A 22674-nucleotide genomic window follows, 5' to 3' on the forward strand; every position below is an offset into this window, starting at 1 on the left:
TGTTACTATGTGAGAGTTTTGGTGGTGTATGTTCTGGAGGCCTATGTGTTGAATGTGGTGTGGTGCAGGTGTTAACCTTCTCCTCTTGACTTGCTAATCCAGTATTGGCTGGAGAGTGCTTGGCTTCGAATTTGGCTATATATGTGCATTTCTCACAAGCCATAGTGTTGGGAGGTAAGAGGAGAGGGTTGTCTGTGTACATGAAGCAGTTGCTACATTACCTCAGGATGCCCAAGTCCACCAGGTAGACAAGAGAAAGCACAGGGAGCTGACCTTTAGACATGCCTGAATATGAGCTCAATATATTAAGTACTGAAGCCTTTTACAGGGAAAATGTCACTCAAAGTGTCTGAGTCTGTACAGAGCACTGCCAAACACTTGAGGGGAAATAATACTTAAACCCTGAAAATTTAAAGATGAAGTATTTAAGCATATATTCTTAAGTAAGGAAGAAATCAAGCAGTACTTACTGAAAATAAAGAATTAGCTTGTCAAGAATAATAAAAAGAGGGGAGTCACATGAATGGCTACTGCCTGGCTAGTACTAATGCTGGTCTCAGCACAGCTTCACTCTGTTGGGATACAATACTCCTTTGCTTCTTCTCTCACCAGAAGCAAAATGTTAGCACCAATCCCAAGAAGAGAAGCATGTCATGGCCTGTTTGGTTATCCACAGTCCCAGATGATGCAGGGATCTGCAGGCTTGTAGCCTTTTTCTGGTAGATTTCTCAAATAGCAACCTGACCAATCAGGTACATTAAGCATAGACACTCACTTTCCAACCAGAAAGTGTCAGGAATCAATACACTCTGCTCCTACTCTCACCAGGATCAGAATATAAGCACATATTCCAAGCTGTCACCTATAAAGCAGTTATTAAGCTTTCTGGTGATCAGCAGTCTCCATGAAATAAGGTAACTATACTCCTTCTCTCACAGGAGAAAACAGAAGCACTACTCCCAAGATGACTACTGAGAGGCAGAATGTGGGATCTCCAATAACTGGTAGTCTTGCAATAGATGCTTAAAGGTAAGATGAAAAAATGGTTTATCCTAAACACTGCAGTGTGCACTAGAGGAGCTAGATGTGAAAGTAGGTAAGTTTTACCTGTCTAAAAAGTTAAGTTTTAGTGGAAAGTCACTATTTTTAAAACTGCAAGATACATTGAAATGGGGTGGTCACTTTTTTATTCTGGTACTATGGAGTACAGTAGGATGGCCAATAAATGTAAAAAGTTGAAGGAGAGTGATTTCACAAAATGATAATGTGCTTATTCACACCAACCAGTAAAAGCAGAGAGGAAATGCGATATATGGTCAAATTAACATATGGGGCAGGCAACTAGAAAGACAGTGGTGTTTAAGAACACAACAGTAACCAGGTGGGAGGGTGGGAAATTTTCAGTCTGACTAACAAGAGAGAGAGCTGTGGTGTCTTTTCAAGTTTTAATATGCAGTTAAAAGCAGAATACAAGTAAAACACAGTGTAAAGAAAACAAATCACAGTATACAAAATAGAAAAAGACAATAAAGTAATACAGAATACAACAAATAAAAAGCAAACTAACCTTTCCCTCACAGAAACCTGTAGCAGAGTCTGGGGTGAAATAGCCAAGTAATGGGACATTGGAATGGCTGCAGGGGGGAGTACTGTATATGGGGGCCCCCATTCAACCATGATTTTATGAGAGGGGGTGGCAAACTCAGACAACCATAGGCAGCACAAACTCTAGCTATGCCACTAATCAGTAGGCTATGGAGAATGACTTTTGGAGGTCCTAGCAAACTACAATATTCTTTTGCTAACATTAAAATATTGCCTACCATTAAATGCCCTACTTTTACCAAAAAACCCACATACTGCAAGTTACCAAAACAAAATACTAAGGTTCATCAGCTTTTCCCTTCCCAGTGAACATCATTGCTACACATTTAAAAAAATGGTTACCATTTACTACAGGGTCTGGGATCATATTTTGGTTGTATGTTGTTAAGTTTCCATTTGAAAGTCGGTATCCTACAATTCCATTGGAGTGGGTGGGGTAACTTAATTATGTATGCAAATTTTATGTTAATCAACATACAGATTTGTACCTATTTTTCATTGGCCTTTGTCCATATTTTTGATGTTTCCAGGTTGAGAGGTATTTGGAAAAGCAGGAAGATAAGGAGACCTCTGAAGAAGAAATATTGATATGGTTAAGAAAAAGAGATTTAATATCATGTAATATTTATGCAAAGGAGAAAGCAAAACTACCCAATACAAAAAGAGCAGCACTAAAGATATTTAAAGAGAAATACAGGCAAAGGAATCCAGACCTGGAAAATTTTACAATACAAAAAATAAGAAGACAAAGAGGAAAAGGAGATTAGTAATAGAGAAGTTAAAGAAAGAGAAACTGAGGTTATGGCGTACCTGCAAAGTGAAGGCTTCAGTGTAGAAATTTTATTTCAGAAAGCACCACAACAGCATACAGCAATGGATATTCAAATTAAGGGAAAACCAGTAGAATGGGTAGCAATTGGTCAGGTGCCATATGAAGATATTTTGGAGCCTTCCACAGGAACCAGTATGAACGTTCACTTGAAGCTGGACAGCAAGGGAAGGAACAGGAAAGTCTGATGCAGTCAATGTTGAGGAGTGATAGGCCAATGAGTTACCATATGACAGAGCAATGGATGGCACAGGACAAAATTGAAGAAAATGTGGCACAGGAAGATGGGGTTCCTATCGCGTGATCGAAAATTGTAAATGGTGAATGCGTATTGAGCAGACCCAATTGGTCAAAATGTTGAAATGTTGCGTGCGTAACATGGAAATTGCCGTAGGGAATATTTTCCCTTTACTTCAATGCAGTGTGATCTCGGAGTAGAAATATTTAAGTAGCAGGGTGTGGGGGGTGCAGGGGTGCTTGCCCCCCTGCCTACAGTGTTTGGGTAAGTATAATTTTTTATTTTTATTTTTTTATTATATTTTCGAAATTTCAAACATCACTCATATGGTGTCGGCCATATGATGTTCGATGTTTGAAACTTTTCAAAATATAATATAGACCCAGGAAGATGCTACAGAACTTTGTATAGAATGCCTGCAGGAAATGGAAAACAAAAAATCTGCCATCAGTTTAGAAGAGTTAAGAGAAGAGTTGCTTCAGTTAATAGAGATAGATAGACGTATTAAGATCAATGAAAGAAGTAGACTGCAGGAGGTCAATAAAACCCAAAAAGTCAGAAGTCTGATATAACAAACTAACACAGTAAATAGATCTGTTAATAGAGATCCGTGCAATATAACAGAAAAAGACAGGATATATTACTGTGCAGCTAAATTATCAACAGATAAAGTTTACCATAATAACACAGGGTAGTGAGGGAAAGAAAGGGGAGAAATCGAATGCCATCATGGGAATACTGAATAGAGAAAACTATAAAGCAGTTAAGACAGGAAGTGTCACTATTAGAAGATTATAGAAGAGGGAATAGATCAACAAAAATGCTAAGAAAGATAGATGTGACAAAAGCAATGCATAGCATTAGAACAGACCAGGCTCTATCATGCACTATCTCAAATAACAAACTAAAAATCTCAAACAAAATAATTCAAAAACCAGATGCAACTGTATCGAATAAAAAACACAGCTCACAGAAGGACCAACAAATTCTCCACGACTCGAACAGGAATACCAAACAATTTATTGCACAAGATACATAAATTTAAGCGCTTTCATCAGTTGATGAAGTCAGTTATAACTGATGAAAACTAAAAATCTCACCACAGGCAGAAAAACTTAGAAGATACGCAGTTAAATATAAGGAAATGTACAAAATAAGCAATATATTGATTCCCAGTTCTTTCTAAAACTTTTTTGGGGAACAAGGTAAAAGGAATTGAAAGACTGCCAAAAAAAGAAGAAATAGATATATTTTGGATAAGTATCTATGAAGATCCTGTGGAACATAACAAAGATGCTTAATGGGTAGAAGTAAAAGAAAGAATAAGAAGTTTAGAGGTACAGGATATGAAATGGGATGAAGTAACAGCAAAAGAGATTGAAACAAAATTAAGAAAAGCCTCTAATTGGAAAACCCTAGGCCCAGATGCAGTACTTAAGTTTCAGTTAAAAGTATTAACATCTTTGCATGAAGATTTAGCCTTGAGTAAGAACTATTTATGCGTGCACCCCAAACAGACACCGACCTGGCTAACAATGAGAAAAAACAGTGCTCCTACTTAATTGTGAACATGCAAGCTACTCTTAAAATTATAGACCAATGACTTGCCTTCCAATGACATATAAACTATAAACGGGAATTGATGCCGACAGAGTTTATCGTCATTTAGAAGAAAACTCAATTATGAAGGGCAGTAAATGAAAGTCATATGGAACAAAAGATCATCTGTTGTTAAATAAAGTCATAGTGGAGAACTGTAGAACAGGGAAGAATCTAAGTATGGTATGGATTGACTACAAAAAAAGTGTTTGATAGTATACCACATTCATGGATAAAAGATTGCTTAAAAATGTATAAGATACACCCTACACTGATCGACTACATTGCAGTGACAAGGAAACAGTGGCAGACCACTTTGCAATGAAGTCATGATAAAGGACAAATTATTATCCCAGGGATAAAAATTCAAAGGGGGATATTCCAGAGTGAGACTCTGTCACCACTGCTATTCTGCCTAGCCCTTAATCCATTAAGCTGATTACTTAACAACTTAGGGCATGGCTATAATTTGGGTCCTAGGAAACAACAAAGTGTAAAGACTTCTCATTTTCTCTTTGTCAATGATTTAAAACTGTATAGCTCATCAGATGAGAAACTGAAAGCGCAACTACAAGTTGTCAACACTTTTTCAGATGATACAAGAATGTCATTTGGTCTTGATAAATGTGCGAAAGCATCCATAAAGCAAGAAAATTGCAGCACCAAGAAAACATCAGTTTGGGACAAGAATGTGATATAAAAGAACTTCAGCAAGAGGGAGTGTATAAATATTTGGGAACTGATTAAGTATCAACAATAAAACATGGACAAATGCGAATAAAACTTAGTAAGGAATTCTTTACAAGACCTTAATTAATCCTGAAAACAGCGTTGACATCTAGGAACAAAATCCAAGCTATAAACCAATTTATTTTTCCTGTCCTAACTTACAGTTTTGGAGTAATTGACTGGCCCCAAAATGTGTTGGCTAGATTAGATAGAAAAACAAGAAGGATGCTTCATGCTCACCAAATGGTTTATAAAAATCAGTGCATAACAAGATTATATATTTCCCATTCCGAAGAAGGGATGGGCCTCCTTCAAATTGATTACATGTCTAGATCTGCAATTGTGGGACTCCACACATATCTGCTGACCTCACAAGACCCAAATGTAATAAAAGTTTTGAAACATGAGAATAAATCTAAGATGACTTCTCTACTTAATCTAGCAGAAGCATATCGGTGTCAAGCAGGAATGGAAATCAAACCAGAAGTAGATAAAAATCAGGCAGCAACTAAATGCGCTAAAAAACAAAAGAAAGAATATAAGATGACAGACCAGATGAGAAGGCAAGAAATGTGGAAAATGTATAAATATAGTTGTAAGTATAGAAAACTTCTGGAAGAACATCATGTTAATCAGGAATGAACACAGGAATGGTTAAGGAAAGGCAAATTCAAACCAAGAATGAAAGGTTAATATTGGCGTCCCAAGATAGTGAGCTACCATACATGCTGATTTAAAAGGCCCACTGAACATGTGGGAGAAACAGACAAATGTAGGTTTTGCAAAACCAAATTGGAAAGAGTTGCACACTTTGTTGCTGAGTGTGACATACTAATGGCAGAAGGACTGTATACTGAAAGGCATAATAATGTGGCAAGACTGTTGCACTGGGGATTGTGCAAACATTATGGTACTGAAGTGGCTGAAAAACACTGGAAAAGTGAGCTGCAAAGCATCATAGAAAATGATGAAGTTTACATCACATGGGATCACCCCTTACCAACAGGTCAAAATATAGATGCTAGAAAAATGGATTTAGTGGTCCATGAAAAGAAGACAAAAGTAGTATTGATCATTGAAATCACCACACCCAATGACTACAGCGTCTTGCGTACAGAGCAACACAAGGTCATAAAATATCAGGCTCTGCAGGCAGAAACCTGAGCAATGTGGAAGAAAGATACCCAGACAGTTCCAATAGTAGTAGGAGCAACAAGTTTTATAAAAATAGAATCTACAATCATATTTAGATATGTTACCAATATATGTAACCCCATAATAATTGCAGAAGGAGTCATTACTTGGGCATATTGCGGGTGCTGCGAAAAGGACTTTAGGCTGACATCAAAGATTGAAACAATACTATATTTCATGAACTTTAATCATACTTTGACTTAGGAATGGGGTCCATTCCCCTCATGGTGTTAGAAACCCAAAAGACTTGGAGAAATTAAAGAAGGATGAAGCTTTGTGTTTCCATCTTAGCCTGCTCTGCATGAAAACAATTACCTTGATCTTCCAGGAAAAAAATATTCTGAAGAAAGCTAATTACAGCAGCCTGAATCACACGCCTGCCTCTTAATACTACCCAGTTGGTGGGGAAAAATTGTTCCTCTTCTGCCTAGTGTACAGTGAACAATCACATTCCACAAACACTTTACTGTCTCTTACCCTTAACACTTTGGCCCTTTGTGACAGCCCTGTCAGGATCAGCGATCTCTACTATTAGGTCCACATCTTCACGAATACAGGTCTCTGCAGCCCTCTCATGGCCAGACCAGGAACATACATGTGGTGAGCACCTTCAACCAACCTTTCCTGTTGTGAAACAGCAGTCTAGCTGCCCATTTGTGCCCCCACAAAATCAATTCAGTCTGTTCCCTACAGTTTCTCTGGCACTGCAAAAAATCCCAGATTCCCTCCACTTGCTCTGTCTCCTAACTCCACCATTCCATGAAACATCTCCTTCCAAATTGTCATACACTCAGCCAGCCTCCTCTTCACCTCAACATCTGATCCCCACAGTTCCAGCAGCTCATCTGAATATCTTTTAAAAGCTTCTTCTATTTCTTTCCACTCTTCTGTCACTTCAGTTGACATACTGTTTCAGTGCCTCATCTGTTCTAATCAGCTCCAAACACATTTGACCATCTTCTCCTCTAAATTACTGGAAGCCATGTCCTGCATCAAATCTGGAGCCCAAACTGCTATTCTCTGAATAGCTGCAAGACCCGTCCCAGTCAGTGTCCCCCCTTCCACTCCCTCTAGTTGATTTTCACTCAGGCTGTCTTAGTTTTTTTCTCTGCTGGCACCGAAACAGTGGTCCCACCAGCCTGTCTTTCATTTTCTTTTTCACACTGGGAAAGCTGAAGTTAAGCTGTTAATCAGTGTGCAGCCATTTTGGAAAGAATACTCCCACGGTGGTGGTGCTGCGGTAGCGTTGTCGCTTCACAGTAAGACGCTGTCAGGTTCAATTCTCAGCTAGAGCGTCTTCTGTGTGGAGACATGCGTGAATGGGCGTACCTTCATTGAAGGTTGTGCGTCAGGGCTAGTAACTCGGCACGTAAAAATCAGCTACCAATCATTAGCGGACCGGAGTTCCGCTGTGGCAACCCCCTAACTGGGAAAAGCTGAAAGACACAACAACATTAGTCAGAATACTGTTGTATCTTTTTGCAGCCCCTGAAAATGTAGTCAGAAATCCTGATTGCATGAGACATGACATACAGTCTAATTCTACATGACCCACGTGAATATTAAATAGCATGTTACCATATTTATCATTGTTTTCACATAAATGTCTTCACATAAAATGTTCTACAGCAAATATGCACATAGAAATATTTAAGCAGTCCATTTACATTCACATTGGAATATTCAACCTCTTTCAACATTGTACTCTAGCTGCATCACCCAGCAGCAATCTTTGCTTTCCATTCAGTCGAAAACTGTTTCTCCCAGTCATCATCCACTTCAGCTTTACTAACATAGTCTCCCAGTTTTAAGCAACTAATATATTTTTAACATAATATTTAGCTCTTCCACAGATGCATACATGAAATGACATTCTGTCTGACAATGTTACCATAATCTAAGTCATTGTATATTTTAATTTTCACTTTTACACTAACTAATTGCCTCAACAAGCTGCCATCACTGCTGTAATTTTACCTCTGGATAGTCACGATCCACTTAAATATGTTGTCCAGCTACTATAAATTGTTTTAGCAATTGCAACAACTGCCAAAAAAGTAATTCTGGTTCTTACCATGATAAACACTGAATAGTAATTACCTTATACTTCCTGTATTTTGTTTAAGACTGAGTCAGTGACACATGGACTACTTTCTCAGCTCCTAAAGAAGTCTCTGTGTAGCCACTCCACTGCAACCATCTTTGGTTGAACCAGTACACCAAACAATTTCTTGTATAAACCTTGTCATCCACAAGAACCAGTTACTGTTCTGCATATTCATATGCCCAACAGGTTTGGAATGTCACCTTTCTGTTTAATCAGCATCAGCAGCATTTTGTTCAGGCAAAAATGTAATAGTCATCAACTTCAGCTTTTCTAAAATATCTTAGACATGCAGAGACAATAATCCTGTTAACTGCAACAAGTTTTTTTTTTTATTCTTCCCAGCAAAATCCCTGCTTATTTAATGCTAAGTTGGAAACATTTTTTATTCTAATCATCAGGTCTTATCAGTAGAGCAAGCAATACTTCATTGTCTCCAATAATTATTTTCCCGTCTTAAATTTTCAGTACTTTTCTCCACGTCTTATGATGTCATTCAACATGACACACTCACATGGCACATTAGTCAAATTTGCTTTGAGTGACAAAATGTAAATGATTAAAATGTATTTATTTGTTCACAGTATAGAGAACAACCTGTAGAGACAACAGACTGCTTGAAGTTGCATGTGACTTCCATTAGAAGAGTTGAAAGTGGTGCGTGAAGTAGGAGGAGGACGTTGTAGGGAGCGATGTGAGAGTATGCAGAAGGGCCCTGCTTGCTTGGGAGAACAGGAAAAGTAAGAGCTAGCATGCAGGAGATGGGAAGTGAAAAGGAGGAAAGAATTTCTACAGAAAGAAGTAGGATGACTAAGATGTCTTTGGAGAGAACTGAAGATTTCACATATCTAGTTTCTGTGTAATTATGGGGTGGGGATTAAAGAAAGATGGTGTAGGCAAGTATGTATGTGAGACTGTTGAAAACATTAAGGAAATGTTCTTGGTACGATGGCCAACTTCCTCAAGTCAGTATGAATACCATTAATGTCTCCTTGAAAAAAAGTCCACAAGTCTAGTAGGGCCAATTCATTCAATAAAACATAAATAAAACTACAATATAATTTGGATCACTTTATTTATGGAGACATTAAATGGATGAGTGAGTAAATGAATAAATAAATAAATTATAGGTGCTTAGTGATAGAGCCCCAGTGCCTAAGGTAGCACAAAACTTGTTTTCTTCTAGTATGCTGTGACCATTATGACGGTGCATTCAAACATACAGAAGCTTCATTTATGAACTGAGACAACTTGGTGTGGGAGAGCCCATAGAAGTATCCTCAACTCAGGATAGCAAGTCTTCCTCAGCTGGGGATGGATGGGAGGAAAAGAAGACAGTGTTGACCCAAACTACAATAGTAAACCATTGGTAAGGGACAGAGTTGGTAACACTGTACTAGCCATTGTGGCAGTACTGAGGGTAATCAAATGTAGAAGGTGACACTGATATCCTAAAATGTGCCTGCAGAGGTCACTTCAGAGGTGTGCACTTCTTCTGCTTCATTCAAAATCCACGAATGATGTGCAGATGATGCAAGCTTGACCAGTGGTAGCTGAAGGACAGCAGCTGACAGGTGGGTAACCTTAAACTGTCACAGACACAGCCTTTGATCAGTGCCTTATCCTTGAATCCCTTAAATTCAGTTCTCTATCTAGCCTTGTGTTAGTATAACATATGGTGCAACTCTACCAACCCTTCAGTGGCCATCCTACCCCTCCATGGATGCCATTTGCCATCATGGTATATTGGATACTTGCTTCCTGTACCTTCTTCTATGGCTGGTCAGGTTGAAGCATAGAGACAATATGCATGATTCCAAGGCAGTATAAATGGTGTATGTGCATATCCTGCCTTGTGATCATATGACCACAGGAGCACTTCAAAGACCCTGTTTTCTCAACAACTGAAAACAGTGACCTGTGCTTGTAGCAGAAAAGAACTGTGTAACACAAGGAATGGCCATGTCTTTCTAGCCTGTTGTGTGGCATCATTGCAGGTGTAAATGGGGTGTGCATGTACCCTTGAACGGAGGAGATGGAAATGTTCAAAAAAAGAGATGATGATATCAGAAATGGAAATCCCAAAGTCTACCCCTGTAGATGGCCTTTCAAATCACATCTTTTTATTATGAGGACATGATCCATGGGCCAGCTATACAACTTTCCTTTACAAAGCAAAAAAAATGCTTTCAGTGCTAGTCTTTTACCTTTTTGTAGACCAGATATATTCTCTATATGTACTAAGAATATATGACAATTCATCTCCTAGAAGACATCTGGATAACTCAGATTAACATCAGCCATGCAGTTTAATATTCTTCTAACCAGAAATATAGCTGGATCATATCGTGCCCTTTGTAGTTTCCAAAACTGCCTCCCCCAAAGTCAAAGCTGAAAAACAAACAGATCTTCTCAAAGCTGAAGACAAAAAGCAAACAAATAAACAAACAAAAAAATATTCTACCCTGAAACTGTATCAAGCTGCTTGCAGTAAATGTATGTAAAAAGCACCATAACAAACACAGAGCTTTCAGCTCTTTAGACATAATTGCAAATGCAGTACTGGCATTCAAAAATGAACACACAGTATCCTTGTGGCTACATAAAGCAATGCTGAAACTACTCTGCAGCATCCCCCAGTACCTGCTGATCATGCCCCCTAAAAGCATCTGCCTGAGGCAGCTGTCCACTTCACCCCACCCAATTTAAGGATCTGCTTCCATCTATATTTTTTCTAGAAAAGTTCCTGACTGGTTTCAATGAGAAGTGCAACTGCATTCTTATGCACCTTAGTGAGAAGTGCAAATGTATTCTTAGTCACTTTAGTGAGAAGTGTAAATCTATTCTTATTCACTTTAGTTAGATGTGTAAAGGTATTCTTGTATTTTCTTATACCTTAGTCAGAAGTGTAAATGTATTCTTTCTTATTCACCTCGATTAGAAGTGTAAATGTATTCTCATACAACTCATTGAGAAGTATAAATATATTCTCATATGCTTTAGTTAGAAGTGTAAATGTTTTCTCTTGTACCTTAGTCAGAAGCATACATGTATTCTCATAAACTTTAGTCAGAAGTGAAAATGTGTTCTTGTTTTCTCAAATACCTTAGTCAGAAGTATGAATGTTTTCTCATCCACCTTAGTGAGAAGTGCGAATATATTCTTGTACACCTTAGAGAGAACTGTAAATGTATTCTCATACACCCTAATCAGAAGTGTAAATATATTCTCATACACCTTAGTGAGAAGTGTAAATGTATTTTCGTACACTTTAGTCAAAAGTGAAAATGTAATCTCATCCACTTTAGTCAGAAGTGTAAATGCATTCTCATACACCTTAATTCATAGGCTCATAGGAAGTTACTAGGCTAGTGGCCATGGAGCCCTTACAAGTGTAAGCCATGTTAATCCCAAGTTGCCTCAATTGTCCTTGGTTAGATGAACATAATTACCAGAGAGAGTCTATGTACAACACCAACTATCCCTCTCCATGAGGGATATGTATGCTACCTCAGGATGAATTTGTGGTCTCCCATCCATTTGTCTAGGTTGCAGTTTAATTGGGTCAGTGAGGAGCTCTACTTCACATGAATTGGAAGTTTATTCCACAGTAGTGGCAATTTCTGGGATGTGCATCTGTGTGTCCAGCACGTTCTCTTAATATCACAGGCTAGGTTAAGATCCCTAGAGTGAGTGACTCTTGTGCCATTTGACTTGTGGATGTGCATCATTTCCATCAAGGCAGGATCAGAGACTGCCCTGTAGGTCAGGCACAAGTCACCTGTCAGCAGCCTATATGATACAGAGTACAGTGACAGGGCTTTCAGTCTATCCACATAAGTCATGGTTTGGAGGCCCAGCATATTATTGATGAGAAACCTCTGTGGTATCTCCAGCTGCTGCAGGTGTTTGGTGAGGTACATGCAGAAGGAAGCAGTGTACTCTATTACTGCTCTGATAAAGGTCGAGTACAGTTGAGTTATAACATTTTTAGACCTGGATCCAATACCCTTACTTATAAGATGCACAACATAGAAGGCTTTTCTTATCACTGTGGAAACTCAGTGACCTAAGTTCAGATATCTATCTACCTGTGTTTCCAAATCTCACACCACTGGGTTTTAACTTGTAGTGCTGTCAACATAGTAATTAGCAGGGAATTCCACTTTGCTAAAGGGGATAATAATGTACTTTTTTGCATTTAGTTTCAGACCATGTCTTAGGTATCAGAACAGTGCACATCAAATGCAGAAAAGTGCAGAAAAAATACTTAAAGCCCTTTTGTGGGTTTCCAAGATCAGATAGACCAGGTAAACACCTACTGCCACAAGGTGAATAATCCTAGTCCTCCTAATGTAAAAGCACAGTAAAGGAGTGTCTGGGGTGAAATGCTACCTCAACCAAACTTAAAGATATGGGTACAGCAGAGTAATTTAAACAGCTTATAAAAGTGTGATTGTTCAATAAAAGTACTTTGTTTTGAGTAAATTAGGCAAGAGCCACTCAATTGTACAGAATTTATAAATGCAATAAAAAACAAGATAAGCTGATTAATAAACTCACCAGCCAGTAAATATATTCAGAAATCTCAAGTGTTTCTAAAACTTAAACAAACCAGACTACCTCCCAGTGCACTAGAAGGAAAATCCACTGAGCTCTTTTGATGTAAAAACAAGTGTTTGCTACAGTGTGAAAAATACACTGCTTTATCCAACAGCTAGCTAAATAATGAAGTCAGATCAAGCAGAACAGACAATGCGAGGCAAAATGCACTTTTTCAATATAAGCACAAGTAAAGGTAAATAAATAATATAGGATATCAACAACAGTGTAGAAAGTGAGGAGCTTATTTAGCTGAATTTACAGTAGGGGTGGTCAGCTTAAAATCAATAGGTTTTAAAAGCAAATCAACAAAGGAAAGTAGGTTGGAAACCACAACAGGGAATCACCAGCAGTGTTTTAGTGTATGCAGCATTGAAACCTTTTCAAAGACAAAGGCCCAGAATTTCACTGAATATTTAATTATCACTCAAGAGACAATTTCACCAATGAAAAAAGATGTAAAATGTGCAGCCTAGATAATTTGTGTCTACCTCTCACATACAGTAAAAACACCAGGCAAAGCAGATTTTTTAAAACAGAAATATAAATGGAGCACGTTACAGAAAGCAGCTGTAAAAGTCACAGACAAAAAATATAGGTTTACTTTCCTTGCCCAGCAGAGAATTACCTGCTATGCTTAAATGTATACAAGCTTGAAATCTTTTCAGACAACATACACTTTACTGGGAAGTGTAAATGTTTTCTCATACACCTTAGTCAAAAGTGTAAATGGTTTCTCATACGTCTTAGTCAGAAGTGTAAATATATTCTGATACTCCTTAGTGAGAAGTGTAAATGTATTCTTATACACCTTAGTGAGAAGTTGGAATGTATTCTCCTACACCTTACTGAGAAGTGTAAATGTTTTCTCTTACACCTTACTCAGAAATGTAAATGTATTCTTATTCACTCCAGTTAGAAGTGTACATATATTCTTGTATTCCTCATATACCTTCATCAGAAACAAAATTTATCCTTGTACACCTTAGTCAGAAGTGTAAATGTATTCTCATTCACCTTAGTCAGAAGTGTAAATATATTCTCGTACACCTTAGTCAGAAGTGTAAATATATTTTAGTACACCTTAGACAGAAGTACAAATGTTTTCTCATATACCTTAGGGAGAAGTGTAAATTATTTTTTGTACCACACAGAGGGAGATATAAATTTATTTGCATACACCTTCATCAGAAGTGTAAGTATGCTTTCATATACTATAGTGAGAAGTGTAAATGTGTTCATTGTCCCATTGCTTAAATCTCAATTTGACCCCATCACATGACCCATTTGTAATTAAAGTAATATAACAAGCTTTAAAAAACATTTTTAGACTAATTTTCCTTAAAGTTGTCAAAATTTGAGCATCAGCTCAACGCAGTAGTCAATAGTAAAAAAATTGGTAAGCACCAAATATAATAACTTTGTTCATAACATCTTTAAAACCACCTCAACGCTTAAAATTTACATAGAACCATTATTTGTATTGTCTAGTTTTAAGTATGTATATGTTACTTTAAATATATATATATATATATATATATATATATATATATATATATATATATATAGCTACATGTACATACTAGTAATGTCATCTTGCCAAACTTTTAAGTTTAAGTAATGGGACAATGTGTGTTTTTATCTGAGGAAGTTTGGCTATAAGACCAGACGAAAAGCACTTCATTTGGATTTGTGGATTTGGTAGGTTGACCCGTGGTCTTTCAGGAGTAGTTTGTTTAGTTTGTTCTTAGTTTTTTGTTTTGTTCCGTTGAGGTTCTCAATGTATTCTGAAAAATCATAGTGAGAAGTTTAAATGTTTTCTCATACACCTGAATCTGAAATGCGAATGTATTCTTAGACATTATAGTAGAAAGTATAAATGTGTATTCACACACCTTAGTTAGATATGTAAATGTATAAATGTTTTCTCACACATCTTAATCAGAAGTGCAAATATCATGTCATGCACATTGGAGAAGTGCAAATGTATTATTATACATTTTAGAGAGAAGTGTAAATTAATTTTTGTACAGCGTAGTGAGAAATGTAAATTTATTCTTACACTCTATTCAGAAGTATAGATGCATTCTTGGATACCATAGTGATTAGTGTAAATGTATTTTCGTACACCTGAGTGAGAATTGTAAATATATTGTCATACACCTTAGTGAGAAGTGCAAATGTATTCTTATGCATATTAGTCAGAATTGAAAATATATTCTTTTACACCTTATTCAGAAGTGTACCTTATGCGGAAGTGTAAATGTATTCTCATACACCTGAGTGAGAAGTAGAAATGTATTCTCATGCAAATTTTCTGAGAAATTTAAATGTTTTCTCATACACATTAGTTAGAAGTGTTTATGTACTCTCGTACATTGTTTTCAGAAGTGTAAATGTATAAATGTTTTCTCATACACCTCAATGAGAATTTTAAATACGTTCTCATGGTTTACTATCAAAATGTCAAATGGAAAAATTCCCGTTTGACACATCGAATACAAAAACTAAAGTCAAAATGTAGAACAAGTCACAATGTAGCATCAGCTGAACAAATTCAGACTGTCTCTTATCATCTTATAAGACTGTTTGCTCTAAAAACAGAAGGATGAGACTGTTTTCATATGAGCACTGTCTTGTGTGATTTTGTTTGAGCAAACATTAGCAGCTCCAAGGGGATGTGTTGGCATTACAAAAAAATTACAAAGCACTGATTCTTTAAGGGTTTGTGCATCATACTAGAAAATACAGTGTTAGTAAAATGCTCTGTTATTGGCTATCAAGTGTTTTTTCAGCCTTAATTTTCAGTTATTGGCATAGTCACATTACTGTTTCTGAGCTTATTTTAATTAAAATGTAAAAAGGTATCAGATGTAGTACCAAACATCAGGAAGAGTATCAAAGCAGCTGAATTTTCTTCTTATCCTTTAGGTGCAATTTATAGCCCTTAGAGATGTCTGTCATAGTCTGAAGCCCATTAAACTTTAAACCAATGTGTATGAGAAAAGTGTTTCCAATTTTAATCAATGTAATACCTACTTTGCTAGCAGTTTTCTTTCCTGTGGTAGGCCATGAACATATTAAGATAGCTGTAATGTATAAAATAGAGAAACAACTAAGTGTCAGGAAAGAAATACTTTCACACTTTTTATGTCGGACTTATAATGGTATTGGCAGAGCAGCCTTTAAGAATTATTTTCCCTTTAAACATTCTTCACAGATGTTTTATGTAAGAGCACAACATCATACATTTGAACCATACCTTTTAACTGTCCAGATTTTCAAAGAATGTCCAGATGTTCACCTCATATATTTGGCCCGTTCCTCATCAAATTTGTGGTTTTCGGACAAATCATTGAAGATTAAAGTCAAATAGTGTGAGCCATTTGAATTTCAAACTTCATATTCTTCAGAAAATGCATGCCAATGTAAAACCTATTATTGTTATTGTTATTGCAGTGGCTTTTAAGTTTATAAGAACAATATTTCAAAAATTGTCCCTGAATTTGCATGTTTGTCCCCCATTATTTTTTCTTTGTATCTAGATTTCTTGCACTTAAGCTTTTGAGAGGTATGATTTGCGTTAACTAATTAACTAATGCACATTAAGATTTTCCTATCAGGGCAACATGTAAAACAGGCTTCATGCTGCCTACTGCCAAATGCTAAATAAATTAATTTTTATTTGAAATAGTGGCTTAACTATAAGCTATAAAGATATCATCTGGTGATATATGATATCAATAGCGTTAGGTTACCCTGTATGAAGGGCCTGTAGGTGGAATGTGGCTGTAAATTATAAGATGAAGCAGCAGTTCCAAAGTTTTTGTCAGTTGTTTCAAAGCAGGCTAAGTTGCAGTTCAATTTCTGCAATACAGTCATAAAGTATGCCAGCTGAGAATTATGACATTGTCTACAGCCTTTGTACAGCATTTACAAGGGCATTAGGCAGTAAACAAGATAGGAGAACATGAGGGAAGAGCACACAGCAGCAGCAGTGAATATCCTCTTCCTCTGTTAAATGAGTAAATGTGGGTGCCACTATTTACACAACGGATGTGTAACCTAGTATAGATTCACTGATATAGTGTATTGCCTTTAGAGATACAAGATCTGTATGAAGTGCCATCCTTGAATGCTAAACACATGCTGTTAATCAAAGGGGACAGATGACAGACATTATTCCTCTGTAGACTTGCATGTTCATGCAGCAGATTATTTTATTTATTTATTTTATTTAATGTTTGTTTACCGGGAAAGTCCATTGGGCCAAAAGAGCCCATTTTCAATGGAGGCCCAGGCAGAAAAGCTCCTTTATAACATATAAGCAATTGTACAATTAAGAAGTATGCAAGTTATAACATAGCTTCAAGGAAATAATAGCATGTAAAATGGTTATAACATACAATAAACAGAGGGAATAAACCTGGGTATACAAAAATCATAGAGTAACAAGTCGTATCAGTTAAGAGTTTTACCTGAGTTCTTGATTACACCTCTCAACTTCTTTGCTTACAAGTAAGAAAGTAATGGGAGGGGGAAACAAAGCCCCTAAATCAAGCACAACTGTAAAATATTATTCTAATTAGGTTTATTAAGGTTACTAAAACAACAGGCTTTGCATCAACATACATTTCTGAAAAACAATGATGAAACTATACTGCCTTGCATTATTGACCAATGTAAAATCAGTAACTTAGTAGAAATTGAAAATATTCTACAATGGTCTGAGCAAATATATGAGGTGGGCAATCAAGAGGCATGGTCTTGAACAATGCATCCAATTACAATACTTCACTGAGAAATATGTGCTTGAGGGAACAGGAGTTAAGCCATTATTTAGCACTTTGCAGCTAAAGAAGAACAGAATTGAGGTTCAAATGCACTACAGGACCACAGATCAGTAGACGTGACAAAAGAATGCATGGTTATTCGGCCACCGAATATCTGAGTCCCGCTACAACTAACAGGAAGAAGTATCTGGTGGCTTTGGAGAAGCAGTGCTGGGGACACTTCAAGCATTCGTTTCCCCTCCATTCCCCAGATGAGCTGCAACAGGCCACACCTCTTTTCCTGTCATGTTTCCCATGCTGTTTCCAGCAAATGCTTGAGCCATTAGTCGAACCTGCATCACTTTAGTCAGGGCCTTACCACACTGTTGTCATTAGAGTAACAAATCTATAACAAGTCTTTACTTTGTCTTAATTAGAGCAGCAACAATGTTGTAAACCCATTCACAATACTCTGTCTATCAGTCCAAGCGCTTCCATGCATTAATGCCCCTGCTCTACTTTTTTCACATGATCAATATGAACTGTATGGGAAGCATGTATTACTGGTACCACTTCTAGTGATAATCTGGGATGTCTTCAGGAAGGCAGCCACGGTGAACAATCTGGTGAACAAAGATGAATATACTGAGACAACTATGGCCTGCATATCCAAATGCATGGAGGATGTAATGAGCATCAAAACTATTAAAGTAAGAGCCAACCAAAAACCATGGCTAAACAGCAAGGTGTAAGAGTTGCTGAAGGCAAGAAACACTGCTTTCAGGGCAAAGGATAAGATGGGTCTAAGTGTGGCAAGAGCTAATCTAAAAAAGGGTATCAAGGAGGCCAAGAAGAAGGATGGAAAGAGAATACAAGGTTGCTTTGAGGATGTGAAAGACTCAAGAAGCCTGTGGCATGGTATTCAACAGCTGACTGACTACAAGACCTAGTCAGCTCAGTGTGATGATAGCACTGAATTTCTGGACAGTCTAAACACATTTTATGTCAGGTTTGAAGAGAAAAACAACCTGGCGGCTGTAAAGTATCTCATTGACCAAAAGAAAGCAGTGCTTAACTTCAGTACTGTGGATGTAAGGAACCAAATGAGGAAAGTTAACCCAGGAAGGCTGCTGGCCCTGATAACATTCTAGGGAATGTATTGAAAGTTTGTGCAGACTGAGTCAGCATAGTCCTGACAGACATCTCCAGTACCTTGCTTGTCCAGGAAAAAGTACCAGCATGCTTTAAAGTTACTAACATAATCCCTCTGCCCATAAAAGCCAACCCCACCTGCCTAAATGATTACAGGCTGGTGGCCCTTGCATCAAATGTAATGAAATGCTTTGAAAGACTGGTTAAAAGACATTTGACCCAATCCTTTGACCTGATGCAGTTTGCCTACTGGCAAATAGATCAACTGCTAATGCCACTTTGGTGGCCCTTTACATTTGAGCATCTTGAAGAGAAGAACAACTATACCAGATTGCTGTTCATAGATTTCAGCTTGGCATTCAATACAGTGATTCCAATGCAACTTACAGAAAAGCTGATCAACCCTGGCATAAATAAAGGGCTATGCAACTGGGTCTTTGATTTCTTGACTGGAAGACCACAAAAGACCTGTGCTGGTAACAACACTTCAGGGAGTATTACAATCAACACTGGAGTACCCAAGGGCTGTGTGCTGAGTCCTCTACTGTTCACAGTCCTTAACCATGACTGCTCTGCAAAAGCTAGTGACAACCACATCATCAAATTTGCAGATGGCACCACAGTGGTGGGACTCTTAATTGGTGACGACAAGAGTGGATATAGAAATGAGGTCAGCTCCCTGATTGAATGGTGCAATAACAACAATTTGGACATAAACATCAATAAAATAAAATAAATCATTATTGACTTCAGAAAAAGCTCTGCCATACACCTGTCCCTCAAGATCAACAGTGAAGAAGTGGAGAGAGTCCAAACTACAAAGTTTCTGGGGATACATATAGCAGAGTATCTTTCTTGGAATACAAACACAGGCCAGCTAACTAAAAAAGCCCACCAGTGACTACACTTCCTAAGAATAGCTAGAAAAGCAAAGCTCTATATGAATGCTGTAAATACCTTATACAGAGGAGCCATCAAGAGCATTTTCACCAGTAGCTGCACTGTATGGTTCGGTAACAGCACAATGGCCAAAATGAAGAAGCTGCAAAGAATAATAAGAACAGCAGAAAAGATCGTGGGCACTAGTCTTCCTACCTTACAGGAGCTCTTTGAACTGAGATTTAAAAAGAGGATCCACAAAATGCTGATTGACACTTCTCATCCATGGCTGGTTCACTAAACTTACTACTGGTAGAAAGTTACAGAGTATCCGCTGCAGGACCTCCAGATTTGTGAAGAGTTTTTATCTAACTACAACAAGCCTCATTAATAGAGGTGTAAATCTGGATGTATCTCATCTATAATAGCTTGTTACACTCTTATTCTTTTCCTTGTTTCATACAGTAATTCCATTTAGTTATTGTATACTTAAACTAATAGGTTCTCATTCAAGTGCCATTCCAGTCACTTCCTTATGTGCAATATCACCCAATCACACCTATGTGTATAGTGTACTTTTCTTTTTATGTGTTAATCATCTAGTAGTCAGTGTTTCCAGTGTATATAAATAGTGTACAAGCATGTGCATCAGCTACCTAGATATTTACCTTTGTACTATAGTTATTGTTTATTCTTTAATACCCATCATGTCTTTTTGTGTTTGTTTTCTCCTGTAAAAGAGCTAACACTTGAAATGTTGTTTAGGTAGCACTTGAATTTCCTAAATGACAATTGCTGCTTTGAATCTAATCCTTTTTCAAATGATCCACATGAACTGTATGATGAGCACTGGTGTCTTATAGTGATAATTTAATATAATACTCTATTATCATGCTTCTTCAACCTTTAAAAAAATCAGAACAAACCTTTAGCCTAGGACATCTACTTTGTCTCTGAAAAATGCATTTTGTGTTTCTGTATTTACAATAGGGCACATATAACATACACTTTGCCTCCATAGTCTTTTCTGTGAGCATTTTCTCTGAAAAACTCTAAAAAAGTGCACGTGACAAAGGGTGATACTACCAGCACAGCCGTCTGGAATTTTGTAAACAATTATATGCCATTTATGACTATCAACATGATCTATATAGGATGCTTGTGTCACAAATGTATTAGAACTGTATGTCATGTACATATCAAACTAGGTTTGTACAGATGTGTGCTGAAAAGATATTTTATAAAGTACAGAACTTAAAGATGTACCCACAGTGTGCCCTGCTATTTAAATGTATATATTTTAACAGTGGAAACTGTGGAAACTGGAATACAGCAGGTTAACTTCATAAAAAAATAGTTGAAGTTAAATTGCTTTATTGCAGCTAGAGACTGAATGTCTGCACTAGGGAACTGGGAACTTTCTGTATTGTTTTGGAAGCGTGTTATTGTTTTATGACTTCCAGCATCTGCCAAAGATCTGAGGAAAAGCCTTTGTCTATGCATTTTTACCAGCTGCCATCAATGGTTGTTTTGGACTTAGGAAAGCAGTTAAGTTACAAGAAGAACTTCACTCACAGTATAAAGGTGAAGTCTTTATAGATAAAATTGAAACTGTGCACATCAATATAGCTACTTATGATAAGCGTATTTCTATAATTAAAAAGAAAAAAGACTTGAGCAAAACTTTAATGACTTTAGAAATGGCCATATTTTTGTTTGGCCACACACAAGTAGAGGAATGAATATTAATATAGCAGCTGTCTCCAAAGAGGTGTCTTCCACCAATGATGGTTTACCAAGTGAAGGCTTTGTTGCACCTCCCACCTCCTCTGATGTCATTGATTTTCCTGGGGAGGGTAGTGCTATTTCTAGTAATGTGGCAGTTGAGACAGTGTCTCTATTGTTTGAATGACAGTCCTTTCAGCCTGAGATGGGAGGAGCTAGACCTAAGAACTCTGGTATTGGAGGTCCAACTTTTTCTATGGCCCTTTCTAAGCTACCAGCACCACTGAGGCTGTCAACCAGTCCATTCCCTATGTGTTCCTCTCATCAGGGATGCAAATAGAGGAGATTTTCATCAGAACAGTGAGGGGAAACAAGTGCAGCAGAGACATTAGTTGTTAATATCTTATCAGTAGTGCTAACGGATGTTCAATGTAATGTTTTGAACAATGGTTTATCCTTTGTTCCTGCTAAACCCTCCCAGGTCAGTGAGGTTTTAATTGATTTACATAAATTTTCAAGGGAAGTGGCATTAAAAGCTGTGTTTCAAGAGAATGAGCAGCGACTATCAGCGATATGAAAGAAACCAAGTTTATTTAATCTGCAACTTCCCTCGACTGTTGAGGCTTTTGTAAAAGTTTGTCAAAATGATTTATATGCAATGCTTGACAAGCCTTGTACTAAGACTTTTCATAACCTTACTACAGAAGAGTATACAGCGCTTGAAGTATTAATTGACAATACTTAAATTTGTATACGCCCTGCAGATAAAGATGAAGCGATTGTTGTTATGGGCACAGTTGGTTATTTAAATGGTATGATGGAACTTTTAGGTGATTTTAACACATATTTATCTCTAGCTAAGTATGATGTTAAACATCATATACAAGAAGTGCATGTTTCCTTGTATGATTTGCTACTCACCAATATGTTAACAAAAGATTTATATGATTTTATCATGGTTGAATATCCGGTGATTCCCTCCCTACTAAGTCTTTCCAAAATATATAAAAGGAAGATCAATTCACCTATATGACCCATTGTAGCTGGAAAGGGGTGGGTCACTGAGCCATTGTCAATTTTTATTGAACAACAACTGAAATTGTTTTTGAAGAGAGCCCCAGCCGTACTAAGAAAAACTGAATATTTTCTTCAGACTTTTTGGGAGTGCATGTGAGGTTTAAATTTTACTTATAGGAATTTCATCTTTGTTGCATTAGAAATTAATACTTTATTTACTATAATATCG

Source organism: Protopterus annectens, chromosome 13.part0, assembly GCF_019279795.1.
Source record: "Protopterus annectens isolate FY-2018-M chromosome 13.part0, PAN1.0, whole genome shotgun sequence".
NCBI lineage: Eukaryota > Metazoa > Chordata > Ceratodontiformes > Protopteridae > Protopterus > Protopterus annectens.